Here is a 15,541-nt window from a genome sequence, read left to right on the forward strand (position 1 = left end):
GCCGAGCAGCCAGAGACGCGAGCGGAGCCCGGGCGACGCCTGCCGCCTCCTGCCCGCCGGCGCGAGTGGGGCTGCCCCTTCGCTCGCTGCAACAAGTCCCCCGCCCCCCCGCCCGCCCGCTTAACCCTTCGCGGGCCGGGGAGAGCGGCCGCGGGCGGAAGTTCCCCCCGCGCAACTTTGTGTCTCCCTCGTGGAATTGGCTGGCTTCGCTCCCTGCGGCGGCTCCGCGGCCAGGCAAGTGCAAGTTTCTCGCAAGTCCTGGGGGTGGGAAGGCGGGGAGGGGGCGCGCCGACCCCCACCCCCCCTTGCGCATTCCGGGAGGCGCCCAGCAAACGGATCGGGGGCCTGGGGCCGGCCGGCCGCTTTGTTTTCGGAAGGGGGCGATGCAGCCAAATCCGGCCGGGCGCCGGACCGCCGCGAGCCCGGGCTTGCTCGCGAGTAAGTCCCAGCCCCCGGCCGCGGCAGGGCGCTGGCTTGCTTCCCGGTGGAGGCGGCCCGGAGCGGGTCCGGGGCGCCTCGCCCGCCGCCGCTGCCCCTGCCCGGGGGACCGAGCCGGAGGGGCGGCGGCGCCTCGCTCGGCCTTCCCGGTCGCCCGGGCTGCCGGAGGGGCTGCGCCGAGCGAGGCACGCGTTTTTCCTCTTCCACTTCGTAGCATTGCACAAGAATCTGATTCATTGCTAAAAGAAGAACCGGAGGTCGCTCGCTCGCTCGCTCGCTCGCTCGCGCCCTCTTGGAGTAATTAGGTCGCTTTTTTCCTGTTTGCTTTTGAAGCTCAACTGGTTTGTTGAAATAAGGATTGCTAATTCGAAGGCTTCCCGGATCCCCCTTTGCCGTGGAATTTTTACTCAGTCCCCTCCTCACCGCCGCCGCTTTGTTTTAATTCCTTTTCTTAAACAAAAACAGGTTTGGGAAAGTTTTCTTTACGGGTGACAAAGATGGGGTGCACGGAGGAGGTTTCGGGGACAGGGTGGCCGGATGGATTTTAAAGGAAGGGGCTGGAGAGGAGAGGCGGCTGCGAAATTCCTGCTTGGGTGGTTTGTTGCTGGCCTCTTTGGGCTGAGGTGTGGCCCGGGGGATTTGGATCATGGGGAAGATGGAGCAGCCAGGATTCCCCCCCCCCCCGCCCGCCCCGTGGCAGAAATTACTCCTGGCAGATTATTTTGCAGAAATGAAGAAAGCTGAGTGGATGAGAGGGCGTGCGAGTGGCTTTCTGAGGGTATGCGCCCTCCAGTCCCAGCACTCCGAACCAGTTTTGCTCAACTCGGGATTCTGTATTCTGAAGTTAAATGTCTTTTGTGTACCAGGCGATTGGAGGCGCTAGTAAAAACGCATACATAGAAATTACCCAAAGTAGAGCCTAGGTCCTGACGACAGCTCACAGTCCTTTCAAGGCCTTTGGCGTGGGTGGGTGGGCGGGTGGGGGAGACCCTGGAAAGGGTTACGAAAGGTCCTTAAAATTATTTTAAGGCTCAGAGCCGCTGCGGCGTGCCAGCTTGGGGCTTGTCTTCTGCTTTATGGAGGGCAGTCCTTGTGACCAGGACAGGGAGGTGTTTGCTCAGCTCTGTTGCCCAAACTGTTGCGATATCGCAGCCTTCTGTCAATGCCTTGGAGCTGTGGGTGATGGTTGGGGATGGCCTTCCCACTCCTGGTGCTCTGGCCCTGTGCGAGCTTCAGCCGTGTAGGGGCTCGCTCGCTCGCTCGCTCTTTCTCCTCCCTTTCTGTTCAATCCAGGAAGTGCCTGGTCGGCTTCGCGGCCTACATAAGGCTGTGCCAATCCACTTCCACAACTCCAGTGCACCGCTCGGCCCTTTGCAAGCCGGATCCCACCCTGAGCAAGGGCAGGGGGGGATTGCCGTGCTCCCAGAGGGATCCTCTGCATCCGCACTCGTGGTTGGAGGTTCTCATCTCTGCTTTGCCTCCTTGGGAGAGCAGAAAGCTGGAGGCCCAGTTCAGCAAGGCCTACCTTGGGCTGGAGGGAGGGAGGGAGAGAGAGAGAGAAACGTGCTTGCTTGAAACCCCCCCTCAGAAAAAAAGTAGGAAAGCAGGAAGCTGCCAAAAATAATGGTGTCTGTGTGTCCTTTTTGATCAAGGGAGGCGAAGCTATCTTGAAGGAATGGACTTCTTGTGTGCTGCTTCTGGGAATGAAAGCATCCTTGTTTAGGGAGGAGGGGAAGAGGTGGCAGTGAGCACAGGGACTAGTGAATTGTGTTTCCACTTGAACACAAAATGGGAAAATGAAAAAGCAAAATGGAGCAGGACGTGTGTGGGGGGGGGATTGAGCTGCCCCCTTCCATGATGCCCCTGTTTCTTCCCAACCTCCCCTGCCAGTCCCCGTTGATGAATTCAGCTGTAAAAGAAGGCAGCCTTCGCCCCCCCCCCCCGCCCCCAGCAGATGTCTTGCCAAGAGGGTGTTGGCTGCAGAGTTTGAAATATCCCGGCCCAGCCCTGGTTTCTCCTTCCTGATAACGGTTCACAAAATCGCTGCCTCCTTGAAGCATCCTTGAAGTCATTGCAAGGATTTCACCATGAAGGGCACTGCAAACCCGGCGCTGCTGTCAAGGCTTGGCTGGTGCGGGGTTTGGACATTCCAGCTGGGTTGCCAGCCGGAATTGACCCGACAGGGTGGGGGGTCCTGATGGAGGCCCAGGGGTTGGCCGGGCCGGCCGTGACCCAGAAGCAGCGTCCTGGGCCGGCCTGTGTGGCACCTCTGCTTTGCAGAGAGCCGGACACCTCTGAAGATGTGTGCGTGGACGAGGCAGGGACAAGCAGCATGCGGGGACTGAGCCCCCCGGAGCCCCCTCCCCTCCTTCGGCATCTCTGCCGTACCCTGTGAGGCAGGCTTCTCCACCCTGGCAGCCTCCAGAGGTGCAGGATGATGGGCATTGGGGCCCACCTCCAGTGAGGGGAGCTGCTGCTGGGGGAGGGGGTTCTGCCCACACAGGTCCAGCTGCAGCATCGAATCCCACTGTGAGCAGGCGCAGCTGCATTGCAGGGCCGCAGAGAGGTTTTGTGGCCGGATCGGACCCCAGGCTAAGATCCTGTCAGCGGGATACTTCCGGCAAGCCCTCCAGGGGGTGGCAAGCTTCTGGTCATCTTTTTCAAAGTTTTATTTCCTTAACATACACAAAGAGAAAAGAACATGAAGCCAAAAGAATTATAAGGCAAGCTAAGACAGGCAGACTAAAGTGGGCCAAGTCAGTCATCTCGCTCGATTGTGCATATATCAAGCCTCGTTTCAGGCTGGGGTGCTGCCCTCACACACGCCCAGGGGACACCCCTTCCAGGAAGCCTTTGCACAGCACCCCCCCCCCGTGCCCTTCCGCGGGCCCCTGGACGCGAGAGCCTTTCCTGCAGGCTCCTCCACCGGGATCCGGGTTCCTGTGGGTGCAGAGGGCCCCATGTGGCAGCCCTCCAGAGACCAGGTGGCTGTGGGGCCTTGCTATCTGATGTGCTCTCCTCTCTCCTGCTCCACACCTGCACCTGCAGAACACCTCCTCTCTCCTGCTCCTGGCCTGATTGCGATCGCTTCCCACGACGTCTCTGGGTGTGGCTGCGGGGCCTGTGTGTGCAGTCACTTGGCGGACCTGCCGTTGGGCCTCTCCACGGGTTACCCATGAAGCTGGAGATCTCACGCTGCTTTTGCGGCAGGCGCTCCATGGCAGCAGCCAGTTTTGCTGCTGCTTCCTGGCTGGCAGCAAAGTCCGTAGTTTATTTTGAACTCGTGCCCTTTTTAAACAAATGCCTTGCAGGCACAAAGTGGATGAGAAAACACGCAGAGCTTTTTTAATTTTAAAGGCCACCCTTCCCTGCTACCTCCTGCAGCCTGAAGTACCATGGCCTGGACCGGTGCGGCGCAGCCCGCTTGCATGCGGCGGACGCTGCCAGAGGTTTGCCCGGGCTCCTAACGTGGGCATGTCGGGCTCCGAATTTGGGTTCCTTAAAAAGGATCGCACGTGCAGCTCTGGAGGACGTGTGAAACCCGTCCAGGTTTCACAACCAGGTTAGTATTACAGAAAGATAATAAAATAATGCGTTATGTACTTTGCCTTGGGGCAGAAAGAACATTGTATCAGCGCTCTGCTGAGATGCAGGGCTGTTTCTAAGTGATCCAGAAAAACAAATGCTCTGAGCAAAGGTGGCTTAGCAAAGCCATTGTTCTGGCGCATGTATGGAACAACGATGGCATGACCAAAACATGGAGTCTTCAAAACACAGCTGGCATCTCATCCAAAGATCTTCGCGGGTTCCCTTCTCTTCCTTGCTGCTGTTGAATTTGTTTCTGCTCACCTCCATTCCAGGTTTTTGTCTGGCCCAGACAAAACCAAGTGCAGGCAGGATCTGGAAGCCCCCCAGAGTCTCTCCTCTGGAGCGATGTGGCGGCAGCTGGAGGGTATTCCGTGCACAAGCCAAGATGCTGGGCTGACAAATACAGGCCTTTTAGTTGGTGTCTGTAGGACAGGCCATCCTCCTGCATGCAAATCTGGCTGTGGGTCAGAGAAATGGCTTTCCTTTGCTGCGTTCAAAGGCCTCTGGAAGCTGGGTCACCAGACGCCGCAGGGAAATAGGCTCAAAGGCCCAGGCCTTGCAACCTTGTGGGAGCACTGCTCTCCGGGAACATGCGTTCCTTAGGCTGAGGGGATCAGTGTGTCTGGCCTGCAGCCCAACAGAAGAATATGACCACTGGGAAAAAATGCTCTTTGTTGCTTAGGCAGTGAACACCACCACTAAACGTGCGCCAGAACAATGGCTTTGCTAAGCCACCTTTGCTCAGAGCTTTTGTTTTTCTGGATCACTTAAAAACAGCCCTGCATCTCAGCAGAGCGCTGATACAATGTTCTTTCTGCCCCAAGGCAAAGTACATAAAGCATATTTTATTATCTTTCTGCAATACTAACCTGGTTGTGAAACCTGGTACTGCATTGTGAAAATCCCAAACCCTAGGCCAGAACTTAACTAACTTAATTAATCTGGCCCCACTAAAGCAGCATATATCTCTGTTGTCCAAAAGCAAAAGAGTGAGGATCCAATGCAGGTCAGCTGACCTGTTCTGCAAACTTGCTGAAGAGCCCCTGAATGTATCCTGCTTGGCACCAGGGGCCCATGGACCTGTTGTGAGTTCCTCTGTGTTAAGAAAATTCATTGTGCTCCTAACTGCTGGGCCAGGCAATTCCTCCGAGCCTTATTTGGTTGTTCCTAGGTTGTGTCTTCACATTTGAAGTCCATCTGGTGCCTCCAGGTGTTTTGGATCACAGGTCCCATCAGCTCCAGCCAGTAGGGTAAGAGGAGCTGGGAACTGCAGCCCCAAACTTCTGACTTAAGCGCCATTCTTGTAGAAAGTGGGGCACAGATCGGGTTGGCCTCTGCTAGGAGGATCTCTGATTCTCGTCTTCGCCACCAACAGAGAAGGTACCTTTGGAAAAGCTGCTGGTTCTGGGAAGCCTTTGGGCGTGATCACGCCTTTTAAAAATAGTCTTCAGCACCCAGTTTGGTGGGATTGGACCTGCAGCTTCTGACGTTCTTCCAAAGGTGGCTGCTGCTTCAAGGCAGGATCCTTCTCAACCCACCCCACTTCATGAGTGATTAATGCTCCGTGGCAAGCCGCTGAACTAACCTGTCAGTAGCTGTTGCCTGCATGGCTCCACCTGCTCTGATGCAGCTTCTCCTGCTGAAACGGGGACTCTGGTTTTGACACCTGGCGATGAGTGGGCAGGGAGAGGGCTGAGGCCAGGCTGCGAAAGCACAAGACGCTTTCTGTCTCCGACATGCACACGCCGAGCCTGCCTCCTGCATTGCAAAGATGTTTTGCACCTGCCGTGGGTTCTGCCCCAGGTGAGCCTCTTAATGCCCATTGCACAGGTCGGCTGCCTGTCTGTTTCCTGGCCAGAGAACCTCTGAAAACAGCCTCCAAGGTTGCCTGCTATTATCCTGGTGGCTTGGGGCCTCTGGTCAGCTACACCCCCCGCCCCCGCCAGGTGAGAGGGAATAAGACATGACCTTTCTCCCCAGGTGCAATCTTTTTGTCTGCACCGAACGTCATCCTGCAGCCTTCCTGCAACCTGGCATCCCTCTGGATGCTTGGGACTCCGACTCCAAACCTGGCTGGGGCTGCTGGGAGTTTGAGTTGATGCGTTTGGAGAGCCCCAAACTGAGGGCAGTGGGCTCGCCAGGGGCCTGAGGAAATGGCGGCCCTCGCCATCATTCCTGGACCTTCTGCGTGCAAAGCTCGCAGGTGCTTGTAAGCACGGACAGCCGAAGCTGCTGTTCCCCACGGCACAGATGCACCTTCTGCAACAGCCTCTGGGCTTGTTCACACATCATGTGAAGCCCTGGTCTGCCATGCTCGGCAGCTGGCAGCTGACCGCAGGATGCCCGCCTTGCCACATTCCCACTGACAGTCCCCGCTTCGCCTTCCAAATCCCATTCTGCCTTGAATTGCGCTTTGGAAACGTTTCCCGGGAGATCCGCAGCATGCAGCTTCCCCCACCCTTTGGGGAGGAGAATCTGTTCTACTCGGGGGGTAAGAGGGTGCAGAAGGTGAGTCTGGATTGCAGGGAAAGGCTGTGCCTCCGCCCGAGGCTGTGGGCCCCACACCAGCTGGTTTGGACTTGAGAAACCCCTGCGGGCACGGGCAAAGGCCAGCAGCGCTGCAAGCTGATGCCTGGAGGGGGGCTTCTTCCTGCATGCCCCCTTCTATCCCACTGCCCAGGGCATGCTGAAGGGGTGCTTTCTCAGGGCGAGGGAGGGAAGGGCAGGTCATGCCAGCTGAAGTGGCATGGCGTGACCGAGCCGCTGGGTCAAGGGCCTCGGCCTTCTGCCTACTTGGAACGGGTGCGTGGCCAGCGAGCTGGGAAACACTGCTTCCCTCTGCCTGCCCAGCGCCCTGCTGGCTGCCGCTGCATTCAACTGTGCCCCTCCTCTCCACCCCAGAGACCCCCCTTGGTCCTCCCCCCACCCATCCCCTCTCTGCCTTTCCTCCTCTGGCTCCACAGCGACCCCCAGGAGCTCTCTGGCCGCTCTCTCCACACATCTGCCTCCTGACTCGAAAGCCGCCCCCGGCCACTGCCGCCTGCTCCAAGACGACTGGGCATCTCCTCACGGCCCCATCCAAAGGTCCTGGTCGGTGTCCTACAACCCACCGTTGCCACGATACAGTTAATCATTGTCTTCGTGGTGCTTCTGCTGGCCGTCACTGTCCTGGCCGGCTGCAGTCGTTCTTCGCGGAACAACCAGGAGTCGGTCTCCCTCGGCCCCTCCAGGGGCTCTCTGGATGTCTCTGGACCGGCAGCAGGTTCCAAACCTAGTGGCATCAGGGGCTGGAGAACGCTGCCAGTTTTCTGCTTTCTGGCTCTCCCTGGGGGTCCTGCCAGGGAACTGCCCTTGGCCTTCCGCACCCCCTCCCCGCCCCACGCTGGCTTCCCCACCTCGAAGCAGACTGGCCTCCCTTCCCCAGCCCTTCTCTTGCCATGCCTCAGCCCCCTCCTGCCCTCCGCCACTCAGTGCTCCCCCTCTTGCTGTTCAGGCCACCAAATTTGCCCCTTGGGTCCCGCGCCCCATCCAACAGGGCCTGCGCCAAACGTGGCCGACCTGCTGCCGTTGCCGTTCACCCCAAAGGGGTCTAAGAACGATCGTCCCAAACTGGCAAGAAGATCTTTCGGTCTCCACCCAGGGGCACTAGCAAATGCAGCCATGTGTGATGGCTGATGGGACTTGTAGGCCACAAGACTGGAAGGGGGGATGGGTGGCCTGCTCTTGCATGAGGTGCAAGCTCCCCGATCCTGTTTTCGAAGCCGTTGTGGCTTTTCTTCCTCCACCCCGTAAAGACCTGCTCCGTGGGAAGGACCCCCTTCCCACTCCTTCACTGTCTTCTCTTGTGGATCGTGAGATGAGTGGAAGCCCCTTTTCCACCCCGAACGCAAGCATCTTTGTCTTTTTTCTAAACAACAGGCACACGTGTGGAAATGCAGAGCAGATCCGCAGAAGTGTACCTTTGTAAGCGCGCGTGCTTTTGCCTTCCACATAAGGGTGGGCACTTGCAAACCAGAGGCAGAAATTCCTCTTGCACCCTTCCCCGGAGCTCCTTCCGCAGGGCCCTCTGCTCTCAGAAACTCGGGCTCGCTTCCTCCCGCCGTGCTCTGGCTGCCAGCAGCCCCTTCCTTCCAGCTCTCCTGCTCCTTTTCGGGGCTCTGCCAGTTCTCCCTTTCTGCCTCCTCTCACCCTCCGGCTTCCTTGCCATGCTGCTCTGCCATGCTCGGCAAAACAAGCCTTGTTCCACTGCTCACCACGCTCCGGAGCATTGCCAAGACGCGCAGTTCCTTCTCTCCAGCTTGACCTCGATTTCTGGGCAGCGATGTTGAATCAGCAAGCTTTTTTTCCCTGACAGCTTGTCATGTTCTCTTATTTTTTAATGGCATGGTTTGAATGGGTGGAAACTAGTCATTGGCAAAATATATCTGCAAGCAGGGGCTGCAGTAACCATCTGTTGGGCCGTAAACTTCATCATGCAGAGTTGCTGTGTGCAAAGACATTTCCTGCCACCTTGAATGATCTGGAGTGCTCCCTCGTGGCTGCTTATCCCTCCGGAGACAGGTCCCCTTCCTCCATCTTTTCTCCAAATCTGGAGATGTCAAGCCACGTCCTGCCCAGCTGGTCTCTCCCTCGGAGAACTTCAGGTGAACCCCTTCGATAGGTGTGTAGCAGATGCATCCGGTGAGGTGTCATCGGATCTGCAAGGACATGTTTGCACCCGGCTGAGGCTGTTCGCTTGCTTGGAGACCGGCCTTGGGTTCAAGTAGCCACTACATGCATGCACAACAGAGGCTTGGGTTAAGGGCTCTTGACAGGAGGCTGTTGGAAGGGTTCCTGTGCTTCTTGAGGCGTTATGGGGTTTCTCCGCTTCATCCCTTTCTTTGCAAGGGTGCTCTTACTGCAGGGTGCAAATTGAACGTCCACTTGGGAATGGGAAATCTAATTTAATTTACTATGTTGAATGTAATGTGACTTCACCTTCTTCTGCAGCTGCTTCATGCGGAGTTGGCCCACTGGTTCCTTTGAGACTGCTGGTGTTATTGCAACTAGTATTTGCATTCTTCTCCCTACTGAAAAATGTTTAGAGAATTTTATTTTATTAGTCGCCTGATGGGCACGAAACCTTCCCGTTCAGAAGCAGGCTAAGCATGAACTGCAGTTTCCAGATAGGGACGGCGAGCAAGGCCATTCCTGGGTGGTGCAGCTGGATGCTTATCATGGGCAGCCAGCTGTCGCACCGTCTTGGCATTCTGACTTCATTCTTCAGGAGAAAAGCGTCCCGCTGGGCGGTGGTGTCTGTTTTGGAGAGGTGCACAGTGTCCCCTTCCCCCCCCCCCATGAGGTCAGCGTAATTTTTGACTCTGACCAAAGGCAGAAAGGTCACCGAAACCTGTTCTCCTCCAAGGAGTACCCTGCGATCTATTGAAACTCTTGAAGGAGAGAGGCCAATATTTGCCTTAGTAATTAAAACGTGTCTGGGATTGCTCAACAGGTGGAGGCACTCCTGGGGTTAGGGGCAGGAGGAAGGTGCCATCTCCCCCTCTCCTTCCAGCTGGGATCGCCCCCAAGCATCGCCTTTCGCGCTGTTGCACAGACACGGGGAAGGCCCGGTGGTCTTTGCCCATGAGATCTGATCCGGCCGGAGGCTGGCTTTCCGGGAAGCCAGGATGGGGTGGAACAAGTACGTGTCTCTCCCATCGCGTCTGGCCTAGATGGAGAAGAAATTTCCTGCAGAGAAGAAATTCCAGGTGTCTTTGTTAACATGTTTTTTGCAACACACCGCTGCTCGTGCGCAACTGGAGGCTAAGGGATGCGCTCCCGCGGGCGAAGGAAGGTGCGCATCAGGCTGGTCCCCACCACACGCCCTCCAGGTGTCCCAGACGTCCCCAGCCGCTGTGGCCAATGCTCGGATGTGGGGAGCAGTGGCCTGAAACATCTGGGAGGCCACGGGATGGGGAATGCTGGGACACCCGATCGATGGATTGACGGAGTGTGGCGGCCGTGATGGGCACGAGTGTGGCAGGTTGCGCACTGCTCGGCACCTTCGAGGTCAGATGTGTGCGCTGGGCTGCTCACCCATGAATGAGAGGGAGGCTGCCCCACCCTGCTTGGAGGCTAAATTTCGGGAAGCTCTCTGGGGAGGGAGCTGCAGGGGACTTTAACTTTCCCAAGACTTCCTCCAAAGAGCCCGTGGGAGGAGCTTGGATTTTCGGCAGGGATAGGAAAGATGGCAGGTAGGGAGAAGGCAGGCAGGCGCATGGAGGGAGGGGGGCACTGGAGGCCATCTTGCTGCGGGGGAGCCAAACCTGAGGATGGCTCTGCCCGGAAACCTTCCGTTGGTCTTCGACATGTGGGAACCTCGGCTGGCCCCGTCGACTGGAGAGGACGGGCCCTCCAGCACCTCTGTGGTATGCCAGGTTGTGGTGCTCCGTATCCTTGCGCTGTCCCCAAGACTGCACAGGAACTGTCTTTGCCTTGAGTCTGGAAGGTTGCAGGCTAAGGACCCCACTCACTGCAGCCCTCGTGCCTCCACCTGCTCCGCCCCGTCTCGTTTTCCTGGCCCAGCGTGTCTGAGAAAGCGTCCTCTTGCTCGCCTTCCTCTGTGTGGGTCGTGCCGCGGAATGTCCCGGGCACAATGGGCCCAGCTGTCCAGCCCATGCCAAGCAGCGGCCGCGCACCCGCGTTCTGCAGGGCGGGCAGCAGTGCAGGGTGCGCAGAGTGGCCGGGTTTTTGCTTTCCCGCGTCCAAACACCCTGAAGCTGTCGCCCTCTGCTCAGAGATCGGCCTCCGGGAGGCCGGGAGTGAGGGAGGCTGAGAGTGGACCCATCAAAGCGTCGGAAAAGGTAGTGTCCACTGGCACAGAGGTTAAACGGGGAGAGTCATTTATCATCCGGGCTTGTTTCCAGCAAGCGAGGGCCGTTCTTAATCAACAGAGGCATTGTTGTGAAAAGGACAGTTTGAACACAACCGAACTTGTGAATTTTTATATTCTCGCGCCCGCTATGTGGTGCACTTCTGGGTTCTATTGTTAGTTTGGTTGCGGTTGAGGCTTAAAGCATCCTTTGGCAATTTGGGACCCCCGCAGAACTCTCGAGGGCCCTTGCCCGTGCAGCCGGCGGCCCAAGATGTTGGGAACTGCAGTGGCACTCTTTCTGCGTGGCTTTGTGGCATGGGAGCGATGCGGAATGAGACGGACCGCTGCCAGGGCAGGGGGTCCCCAGGGTGACGTGCCACAACCAAGAAGCCCTGGTGCAGCTCAGTTAGAAGACCTGATACAGAGCAAGAACCGCAGCCGGGTTCATAAAGGGAGCGGGCATTTTCTGGTTCTCGTTCTGGTCCTAGAGGCTGAGGCCAGCCGCTTTGAGCCCGTGACTGGAAGCCGGTTGGCATCTGGTCCAACTCTCCAAGTGGTGCCTGGATGGAAGGCAGCAGTGGAACTTGTCGCAAGCCTGGCTTTTCACCGACCGGCCTCATCAGCGGCCTCCGGCTGCGGGTCTGTTGCGGCATGTCCAAGTTTCTCCTCCCATCTGCGGTTGCAGATCTGATGGCTGGCATACAATGCTATGTAGGGACAGGTGGCATGTGAGAAAGGACATCATCATCATCATCATCATCATCATCATCATTATAACATTTCTATGCTGCCCCTTGCCGAAGCCTCGGGGCGGCTTACAACACAATAAGATACATTGAAATACAATAGAACATAATAAATTACCACTAAATACAAAAATACAAAAAATACACTGAGATACAATAATATAAAATTAAAATTAACAGTATAAAATAAGTAAATAAAGAATATAGGAGGAGAAAAGAGAAGGAAGAAGAAGTTGCCCTGGCCAGATCATATATTTTGCGCAGACCCTGCCAGCTAAGCGCTTTGAGACTGATTACCAAAGGCCTACCAAAATGTAGAACAGTCAGACTTTGGTAATGTTCAAAGGTTACCTACCCTGTATAGCTTATGTGGTTACCATTTCTCAGTTTGCATAAGTTATTCAGCTGGTCACAAGGAGATTTCCAGGAATTTTGCAGGGGCAATAAAACTCCCTCACCCCTGACTTCAAGGCACATTCTTCCAAGAGTCAATCAGATATGGCCCACACTCTTCAAAAATCCCCTGAAACCATGAGGACTAGCAACATGGTCCCTAAGATTCTTCGAAAGCTTCTGCCCGATACCACACACCAGACTTCTGTAGACTTGCACCTATGCTCACCTTGATCCGAGCATATGTGCTTCTAACATGTACACCAATAAATAGATTTCCACTCTTCCCTTCCTCCTAAGATTTAATATCCAAAATTCAGACAGTGAGCTCAAAGATGAAAATCAAGCAGTGATCCTAAAGCCAGCGGTTAAGTGCAGCAGAAGGAACAGAGTCAAACAACTTAGACTAAAAACAATGCCCAATTAAAATTAAAAGGTTGCTTTGGGAGCCCGGCGAAGCGAACAGTTTAGCACCGGGCCTGCCTCCCCATGCAAATTGTTCCATAGCCGGCCTCCACTGTTGACTGCGCCTCTTTCCTAGCTGCAGTCAGCGTCTTGTTTTCCCAAACAAGAAAGGTACCCTTTGAAAGGCCAGTGGGACTCCTCTCGAAAGGCCGGCACTCAAATTGCAAGGATTTCTCTGTCCTCCGTTCGTATCTTTAATCTAAAAATGAGACAGGGAAAGCTATTTCAGAGAAAACATACAGGAGTTCAGTGTTCTGCTGCTCTTGCAGTTTTGCTTCGTGTCGATGGAAGAGACGCTTAATGCCCAAATTAAGATCTCCCTGCCCTGGTTCTGGCTGCTATCCTGGCAAACGTTTTGCGAGCAACTGGAAAGACTGCAGGGGGAAATGCAATTCTTGCAGGTTTATTTAGTCTGAGTGTTGGCAGTTCTTCTTTGAGGCTAGTTAGTTAATTAAACCAGGTTCAAAACCTGGAGGGGAGGGGGGGGTTGCAGCAAGAAGTCCACTTCCTGTTTTGATGTGTCCTCACAGACCTCTTCTTTGAAGAAGCGTTTGTTCCTGTGTGAGGGAGAAGGGAAATTGTGAAGTGGTCCTTTCCGTCTGCTCTGGTCATTTGAAGGACTTCTGAGAAAAATGCAAGCCTGCAGTCTGCCCCTGATTCATCAGGGGTTCCTGTTTTTTAGCCCACGGAAAGTGTTTAAGGCACCATGCGAACCGATAGCTCGGCTTGAAAACGCTGCAGCTCTGCTTTCGGGAACGTCTCTGAAAAGTCGGGGGTCCGCTTCCGCCCTCATCGGAAAGCTTCAGGCGCTCAGCTCTGCAGCCCCGGTGGGATCTCTGTTTGCGTTGCCTTGCGTATTTCCGATTTCTGCTGAGCTTGTGGCTGCGAGAACGCCGTTCCTCCGCGGTCTTCGGATTGAATTCTCTTGACAGGCAGGCATGGGGAACTGGGGGATCTTTCCCAGTCCCAATGTGCCTGGCCAGCCTGAAGCATGGAAACAGAGAGCCGCTTTCTGTGTTTATGAGCTCCACTCCTTCCACCTCCGAGCGCCTCGCTGTTTCTCAATTAGGAAGACTTGGACCGCAGCCCAAAGCTTGCCCAGCTGTAAATTTCTTCTCCCGCAACCTCCAAAGCGCTCTCATTCCTTCCTCTGGGCTGGAAAGTCATCTGAGGGAACTGAGCACCCGAGAACGGAGCGGATGGGTTAGATGTCATCCGGCCCAGGCAGAAAATGGTCGAGGCACCTTTTAATGCGGCTGAACCCTCTAAGCTGCTTAATTCCTTTGAGTCGCTGCACCAAGCAAAACGGAACAGATCTAGAAAAGAAAAGCCCTTGTATTTGTAGGTGTGGGGTTGTTACATGACTTTCTCTTGCGAGTGCCTTATTAATTAATTAATTAATTAATTAATTAATTAGAAGCTTTTGTATGCTGTCCTATTATACAAGATCTCAGGACGGCTTACAATTTTGAAAAGGACAATTAAGCAACAATATTAATAATAAAACAGAACAAAACAATAAACCAAACTGAGCGACTAAACTAAAAAAACTATTAGAGTTTAAAATACTGTTTAAATAAAAAGGTTTGGACCTGGCGCCGAAAAGAGTATAAATTTGGCGCCAGGCCTTCCTCTCTGGGGAGTACAGTCCAGAGTCGGGGTGCCACAGCAGAGAAGGCCCTGCTCCGAGTTGATGACCTTTTTACCTCTCTTAGAGGGGGTCCCCGGAGCAGGGCTTCTCCCGCAGATCTTAAGGGGCGTGAGGATGTATAAGGAAGGAGACGTTCCTTCAGGTATCCTGGTCCCAAGCCATTTAGGGCTTTATAGGTCAAAACCAGCACCTTGAATTGGGCCCGGACTTGAACTGGGAGCCAGTGGACCGGCGTTAGGTGCCCGTGATGTATTTAAATGACTTTGGTACCACTGAATGCCCTCACCGGGCACATGGCAGAGACCTACCAAGCCAAGAAAGGCATGCAAATTACTGCACTGAAGGTGCAAGGTTTTGGGTGTTGAGGCAGACTGTCCTCCACCACCACCAAACACACAAATCCCACCACGGAAAAACATACCGGCAAGACTTGACGTCAGCGGGCGTGGTGCTTGCAGTCGGCCACCGTTTCCTCGGCTCAGACCACACTGGTGTGGGGCTTAGGTCAGTAAACCCCATTGACCTGCTGCTGGCCTGAGCGTGCGCATGGCCAGAAATGCCCCCTGGAAGCTCTGTGGGGAATCGGGGAAGGTGGCCAGATGGTTCCAAGTTGTTTAGGCCTCCGAATGTCAGTGACAAATTAAGGCTTGTGTGTGGCTTGGTAGCTAATGACTGTGCTGGAATACAGCTCCCATCATCCCCAGGAAACCTGGCCCATTGGAACCCCAACTTGTTATTTGGAGTGGTCATTCTCCCCTGTTATAGACCTCTCTATAGAATTAGAATAATTTAAATTAGAATAATATAAATTTCCCCCTATGCAAGTTATCTATTATTTGTATTCTCAAGCTGTTTATTTCTATGAGAACACCCTCTGTGTTGTATGTGAAGGAACTTGCTACAGGGAATTTCTTCATGAGGCTTTTACTCCGCTGAATCTATTTTTGATTTTGTCGCAGGGTTGAGATCTGAGTGCCACATGGAGAATATTTCGTGGCCTGTTTGTCTACATCATAACTTCCTCCTTGAACAGCGGTATACAGTGCCCATACATGAGTGGAGAGGGGAGTTGCTTTTGGAAATAATACCTCATTTTTCTTGCTTCTCAAAAGAGAACCCAATAGGTGGGCAATATTTGGAGCCAAGGGCAGTGTAAGCCCACCATTTGTGTGTGCATGTGTATTTCCCCTCTTTCAACAACCCCCCCACCCCGGGAGCCACTGTTCAACAACAAACAGGGTCCTGTTAAGTGGGAGTGGAGGCGCCCAGTCTGCCAACAAACCCTCCTAAAGGAATTGTGGGTGGCATGACAGCAACGCCACGGGAACCGAAGGGCCCATGCCGGGAGGCCAGCGGGTTGGGGAAGGGGCTGAGGTCTCGCCCGTCTGCACTGAGGCCGGGCGACTG

The 15,541-nt window shown here is 55.0% G+C and overlaps 1 protein-coding gene and 1 long non-coding RNA gene across 2 annotated transcripts in view; one reads left to right on the forward strand and one right to left on the reverse strand.

Annotated features, from left to right (window-relative positions):
* Positions 1 to 72: 72 nt before the first annotated feature.
* The window catches only part of CERS2 (ceramide synthase 2), a 29,586-nt gene continuing 14,117 nt past the window's right edge, over positions 73 to 15,541 (forward strand). Inside the window, exon 1 of the mRNA XM_044449155.1 lies at positions 73 to 234. The gene's annotated coding sequence lies outside the window, so the exon portion shown is untranslated. The remainder of the gene's footprint in view (positions 235 to 15,541) is intronic.
* On the reverse strand, positions 10,996 to 13,730 carry LOC123032933. Its single transcript, XR_006416555.1, has 2 exons — positions 12,724 to 13,730; positions 10,996 to 11,586 (listed from the first exon to the last, which is right to left on the reverse strand). It is a non-coding gene; the product is annotated as an uncharacterized LOC123032933 (long non-coding RNA).

This window comes from Varanus komodoensis, unplaced genomic scaffold (genome assembly GCF_004798865.1).
Source record: "Varanus komodoensis strain SLA01 unplaced genomic scaffold, ASM479886v1 scaffold57, whole genome shotgun sequence".
NCBI classification, from domain to species: domain Eukaryota; kingdom Metazoa; phylum Chordata; class Lepidosauria; order Squamata; family Varanidae; genus Varanus; species Varanus komodoensis.